The sequence below is a fragment of the Rattus norvegicus genome, chromosome 6 (genome assembly GCF_036323735.1).
Source record: "Rattus norvegicus strain BN/NHsdMcwi chromosome 6, GRCr8, whole genome shotgun sequence".
In the NCBI taxonomy this organism is placed as follows: Eukaryota; Metazoa; Chordata; class Mammalia; order Rodentia; family Muridae; genus Rattus; species Rattus norvegicus.
In genome coordinates, this window is record NC_086024.1 from 48,134,016 (window position 1) to 48,141,201 (window position 7,186).

The 7,186-nt window shown below is 44.3% G+C and overlaps 1 long non-coding RNA gene across 1 annotated transcript; it reads left to right on the forward strand.

Moving 5' to 3' along the window:
* Positions 1-425: 425 nt before the first annotated feature.
* Positions 426-6,271, forward strand: LOC120093243 (uncharacterized). The gene is made up of 3 exons (XR_005486362.2): positions 426-570; positions 3,036-3,127; positions 4,075-6,271. It is a non-coding gene; the product is annotated as an uncharacterized LOC120093243 (long non-coding RNA).
* Positions 6,272-7,186: the final 915 nt, after the last annotated feature.

The following is a 7,186-nucleotide window of genomic DNA, read 5'->3' on the forward strand; positions in this document are numbered from 1 at the left end:
GAGAATAATGTTAAGAACTAATTTGTATTATGGAATCAAGGCATGCATGTCCACCTACTGTGCATGAGCCATGAATATATCTATTTAGCCGATGCCATAAATGCCACATAATATGTATCTCAATCATTTAACAAAAATGTTATTTTCACTGATCAACTCCTGAATCTAATTGGACACCTGAGATCCGCAGAAGAGAAGAGAAAAGAGCAATGCCTTTGACACTTAGATCCTTTAGTCCTCCATATTTACCCTTAGATTTCTCCAAAGCTAGGTCATAACTGATTGAATCTTCAATCTTCTGCTCACTATACTGAAACAGATAGATAAAACTCAGAACCTGCTTTCCTCTAGACTTCCCCCAAAGTTTGAAATATATGACTTTTCCTCATTAGGACCTCGTCTTTTTTTTTTTTATCTAGGAAAAGAACAGAATAAAAACTGTCAATTTTGACAGATCCAGCCATTGCTACACCGAGGGAGAAATCTGGCCTGGCTGTGGAAGGGGTAGACCCTGAACACAGACTCCCTGAATACCTTGACCAGTAACTGTTCCTCCATTAGAAAACTGAGGTGAGCAGCAAACCACTGAACTGAGAATAGGACCCCCGTTGAAGGAATCAGAGAAAGAACTGGAAGAGCTTGAAGGGGCTCAAGACCCCATATGTACAACAATGTCAAGCAACCAGAGCTTCCAGGGACTAAGCCACTACCTAAAGACTATACATGGACTGACCCTGGACTCTGACCTCATAGGTAGCAATGAATATCCTAGTAAGAACACCAGTGGAAGGGGAAGCCCTGGGTCCTGCTAAGACTGAACCCCCAGTGAACGTGATTGTTGGGGGGAGGGTGGCAATGGGGGGAGGGTGGGGAGGGGAACACCCATAAAGAAGGGGAGGGGGGAGGGGGATGTTTGCCCGGAAACCGAGAAAGGGAATAACACTCGAAATGTATATAAGAATGTATATAAGAAATACTCAAGTTAATAAAAAAAATATAGAAATAAAAAAAAATTTCTTCCTGGTAGCTGTAAGCTTAACTTGATACAAAGATGGATATATTTCTGAAAAAAAATCAGGAATAATTTTAGAAATTTTTCATTTTTGACTGATAAATTACAAACATGTATCTTCATTTGATTATAGAGTAATGCTACTATATAGTTATACCACAGGGATTATGTCTCAGATTAATTAGCATTGTACTGTGTCAAATACGTTTTGTGATATGAAATATTAAATTAGATTATGTTGTTGTTGTTAAAAAAATTGAAATGCCCCCCCCCCCAAAAAAAAAAAGAAAGCTGAGGTGAGTCTCATCGCATGCCACTTCCGGTTAGGTGAGGATCACATGAGCTGGGATTGGCTGAGTGCTTAGAGGCTACTACAGTGCCCTTAAGTCAATTTTGTCGATGTGCGGCAATGCTAGGCCTCGCCGCACCCGTCGGGCAGCAGCACTGCACGGAGCCGGCCCTGTGCTTCGCACCAGCTACTGCGTCTTGGCATTGAATGAACACGAAAAGCTCCACCAAGCAAATGCACAGATGGTCAGTACATGGAGAACTATTCCTTCTTGTAGCTCGACATTTATTAATTCATCGCTAGTTTAATAAGCACCAGTATTGATTACATGTGCAGCATTATGCTGAGATTCAAGGCCATTAAGATTACTGGCATGAGGGGACGGAGGTAAAGCTTAGCAATTAAGAGCACTCGCTGTGAGTTGTTTCCAGCACCCACATGGTAGCCTTTCACTCTGCGTAACTCTAGTTCTAGGGGACATAGCATCCTCTTTGAGCTATTCTGGGCACCAGGCACACATGTGTTACACCTACACACATTCAAGCAAAACATTCGTGCACATAAAATAAAAAGAAATCTATTAAAAAAGATTGCAAGGAGGTAGTGAGAGGGTTCAGAGGAAAATGATATTTAAACAACCCTGATTCTCTCAGTTGGATCACCACAAACCACATGACAGAAGACTGTGTGCCTCAGGTTATCCTCTGACCTTCAGATATGTGGCAAGATGCATGCAAGTACATGGGTGTGTGTGCACACACATACACACACACACAGGCATGAACGTACATGCACGAACATAGAAGCACACACACAGGCACAAACACACAGGCACACACGTGATCAAACATAGACACACACAAACACAAGTAAATAAGTAGATTTTAATAGATATTTCTCCGAGAGGATAAATAGTCACTAAACACAGACTATTCTTGTCCCCATGAGTCATCAGGGAAACACACATCAAATCCAGGCTGAGAGACAATTAATTAAAAATAATCACAATAGCAAGCGTGGCTAGCCGTGCGAAGAAACCAGACCTCTTAGACATTGCCAATGGGATTGTACAATGGGTCAGCCCCTTTGGATGACAGTTTAACCATTCCTCAAATGCTCATCACTAAGTTATTATGAGTATATTAACCCACGTCTAAGTTCATAACTAAGGGAAACTACAACATGAACCCCTTCAAAATCCTGAAATTGGCAAATCCTTTAGGACATGAGCCACAGCTCAGTAATGGCTCTGTATGTTCGGTTTCTTGCAAACACAGCACAGCCTGGAGTCACCGGGGTCGAGGGAACGTTAATTGAACATCACCTCCATCTTGGTCTGTAGCCGTGTTTGTGTGAGAGTTTTGTGAGTGTGCCCGATGCCATCCATCCCTAGGTAGATGTGCTTGGACTGTATAAGAGAACACAAGCCAGAGGGCAAGCCAGTAAGCAGCATCCCTCCATGATTTCTGCTTCCAGCTCCTGCCTTGGATTCTGACTTGACATCCCTCAGTGATGGCCTGTAAGCTAGAAGACGAAATAAAACTTCCCCCACCGCCACCCCCACCCCCAGTTGCTTTTGGTCATGGTGTTTACCACAGCAACAGAAAGCAAACTAGAACAAATGATATATAAAATGTGACTAGACAGCGTGGATTTATAGTTCATTTGTATGTTCAAACTTAAATAGAAATGAAAATGAGCAAGCTCATACATGAAACATGAAATATCTTTCAGAAGTAATGATGAGTTAAGCCAAGAGAACACAAAGAGAACACACTGTACCATTGCATTGGCAGAGACACATGGATCTGCAGGCTGGAAGTGGGGTGAGTGAGTACTTCAGGGAGGAGGTATGTGGGCCCCAGGCCAGGGTTGGCCTCCTCCCCTGCTGGAAATACTCTAGCTCACGGTCTGGGTATCAGATACTTAGATGTGCTCAGTGTGTGAAATAACCTGACCTAATCCCCACGGACTCTGCACACTACTCTCAATCTATGTAATCTATGTGGCAATTCAAGGAGCATTTAAAGCTCCCTATATGTCGTATTGTATACCCTTGTTCCGAGCTATGGTGGAGAAGCAGCCAACTGCACAAGATTTCAAGTTTGGCGACACATTCTTTGTTGATTCAGCATAATATTTAAGAATTGCATGCAAAAGCCTTTGAAAGCTGCCCAGATTTCTGGATGGAGAAAGTGGACTGAACATTGTAACTGCTTCTCATTCCACGAGAACCCATTGAATTGGCAGAGGATACATAACTGTGCTTAAACACAAGGAAGGGAGCCAGCGATGAGCCAGATATTTTGAGATATCCTGGGAGATTGCAGATTGGATAGAATCAGATGGGCAGAGAGGAAAACAAAAGAATGAGCCATCAACCCCACCACTTGTGGTGAGCACGTCCCTATTCCAGGAGCCTTGGAGAACCTCAAGATTCTGGTTATCGAACCCACAGCCCAGAGAGACCCATGGTGCTAAAAGGAAGCGTGAAAATGGTATTTAGACTGTCAGAGCTAAGCCGACCTGCTCCTACATTTTTGAGAAGACAATCACATAAATCCCTAGGACATGCCCTTTTCAACCTCTATAAGACACACAGAGCTGTCTGAAATAGAGAAGGAAGTGTGCCAGGGGTGTAGCCTACGGGATGATGGAGCATAAGTCATGTAGGGTATTCAGGGATTTAGCTCCTGTTTCTCTAAGGGAGGGACTGAGAGAGGGAAAGAAATGATGGCTATTTTATTTACTTACTTATTTATTTATTTTTCAGGATTTGTGAGTCACTATCCAGGCCGACATTTCTCCAAAGACCAATTGAGAGCAGTTACTCATTGTTCACTGGAAACGTGCTAGAGGCTGTGGATCGGGTAGCTGGAATGCAGGCGTTTCCATATCTTTTCTAAGCGAATGGATGTAGAGAGCTGTGACCAGTTTTACCTATAGAAGAAGGTCTGTTTTGTCCTAACTCTACTGTGGCCATAGCCAACGTCCTCTTGTAATTTGCATTCAAGTTTCTCCATTAGTAAGGGTGGCTGTGTGTCCCCCTTCGGATGCCTTCCAACCTAGTGTGCTGCTTTTTAGACTCATCTGGCTAACCTGATTCACCTGTAATGGAATTGGCAAGTCACCTGGTCCGTGTAGCCTCTGACTCTTGATGCTTCTCTTATGAGAACAGCTTCAAAGTTCTTTTGGACATGGTATGTGAAGACACCCTGGGATCCTGCAAAGTCTTCCAGAACACAGACATGTCAGGTGGAGCTGGATGAAGGTCTCTGCATGCTCCCTCCGATGTCAGGATTCATCCACCTATTCATTCCATAGCTCCCTGGACTCATCCGTCTGTGTTTCCTCATTGCTTTGGCAAAAGTTCTCACACTTTCCCATACCTGTTAAGCCATACTCTTTGGGCCTCCAACAGGGTTTCTGACTCAATAGGAGCCTTGTATTTCTAACAAAGTCTCAGGCAAAGCTGGCATAGTTGTTTGGAGCATTCAAAGAGACTCTGCAGTCTTGGAACCCAGACTGAGAAGTACCCAGTGACTGTAGACCAGGGTCATAAGCCCTGTAGCTGAAAGGGCAGCAGGTATATGTGCTGGAGGCTAAGACGTGAGCTAGTGCCAAGTTAAACTTCAAAGCTAGTCTTACCTCTGCCAAAAACTTGAGCTGAGTCAGGGCTCAGACTGCCCATGGGAAAGAAGGTTTTCATCAGAGTCACTGGAACCAGAAACTTCCCAGTCACAAGAGCCTCCTCTAGAGGCAAACAAAATTGCCTGCATGTAACATAGCTGGGAAGCTCAAACCAGGTAGGAATCTCATATAGGAGAGAAGCCAGCTATTTGTAGTTCCGCATCCCCACGATCAGAAGGTAAATGAATGTGCTACCATGAAAGCTAGCTCAAATTCACAGACAAGCCCTCTGCCAGAGTATTTATGGAGTAGTTTCCCTTTGTGTCAGAACATAGTCCTCCAAGAAAAACAGTCATCACCTTTCACAGATAAGCTGTGCTAACTTTCAAGAACCAATCACAACCAGGGTTATTGCTGGTTGACATTTCACCCCTCATAGAAGGAGAGGTGGAGATGGCTGTTGGAGCCTTACCTGAGTTCTATATGAGCTTCCAGCCACTGCTACCCAGGCCTTTCTTATATAACTGTGTTAAATACACTTGGAGGGTTGGAAGAAGCAGAGAATAGAGGGAACATGGCTCTAACTATGTAAATGTGGGGAAGCCATCATGCATGCTGGGTGTGTACCTTCAGTGTCTCCCATGCCCCATGTTCCTGACTCACTCGATAATTTGTAAGTAAACCTGATAAACTCATTGGTTTCCCAGAGTGCAATGGGTTTTTGGTTTGTCATTGGAGACATATGAAATGGGGGTAGACACAGTTTATAGCTCCCTGGGTTTGTTTATACTGTTTTTATTATAGCACCAGCTTTGGGGAGGGTGGAGATTCTTGGGACAGACATAGTTTTTCACAGACGTTTCTGCTGCTGTGGTTTTCTTTGTACTTTTTCTTATTTGAAAACTGTCTTTAAAACTGGACTGTCCCCATTTCACTTTACCCAGTGAGATAAATGCAAATATCCCATACACGCAAGGTGTTTATGCTCAGTCCTGTTGAGCATTCACTGAAGAGTCACTGATGTTACAGAGTCTGGATTTCTCCTTCTCATCTAATTGATTATTTCCATGCCAGCCTCACAATCAACGGGCCTCTGCTTTGCTTCTCCATCTTGGTGCAAACAAAATGACTGGCAGATGTGAAAGTAAGCCTTCCCAGCCATCACCGAGCCTGCTCTTTATCAAGCTCATAAACCATCTCAGCCCACACTTATGGGAAAATTAACAATTAACTAGAGATTTTGATGTTGGAGGATATGTGTGCGCGCACACACACACACACACACACACACACCAGCTTTGCATGGACAATAAAAACAGTGACTACAGCAACAGAACAAAGCTACATCCTTTGGTTGCCTTCTTCCACCTGAGCATTCATTTGGTCTTTTCTGGTTCCTATTCAATCTTCCTTTCAAGCAAAAGCCTAAAATGTCAACAGGAAGGAGAATCAATCCACTCTCTCCCTAACCTTCCTGTTAGGCTTAGAGAAACTTCTCAGGAAAGATCTAGAAGGCAGTGCCCGGTCAGGGACAGGCATAGTAGCAAAAGAAGTGATTTCCATCCAGAGGCTCATAGGTTCCCTGTGTAGAAGTCCCTGCAAACACAGGCCCGCCTCTGTAGCTGGAGGTCTTTGAGGAAGCAACCGTAAGATTTGGCTTCAGGCCTATGAGCTCCCAAGTGGCCTGGGTCTGTGTCCCAGACCCCTTTAGCAATGCACTGATCCTCCCCTTTAGAGCCTCTGTAGATTGGGCCTGCACTTTCTCAGGTAAACACTCCCTTAAGACAAAAGGCCAGCTGGCTAGTGAGGGCTGCCAGGCAGCCTTGACACCACCGAGACTAATTTGGTCATGGGAGTGCTGTAGGGCAACGTTGACTGACTGGACCTGGAGCCAGCTCACAAAGTACACAGCCAGGCAGGAAGACACTGGTGTGGTTCCAAGTGCCTCTGAGTGTGGGGAGAGGTACTCCTGGAGAGAGCCAAGGCTTTCTGCTGGAATATTCTCAGCCTAAAGCCCCTCTACTCTTGCTGTGTGATGTCCCACTTCAATATGCCTTTCCCTGAGGAAAGTCATAGACAAAGTTCCCAGAGAAAGCAAATAGGCACAGAGAGACAGTCCAGAATCCTTTGGGAGAAAAGCAAAATGCAGTCTGGCACATTTGGTTAGACCAGAAAGTATCAGAGAATTGTACCAGGTAAGCACTAAGTCTCATTCCAATGACCTATTTAGCTAGATTTTCACGTCACATAATTCT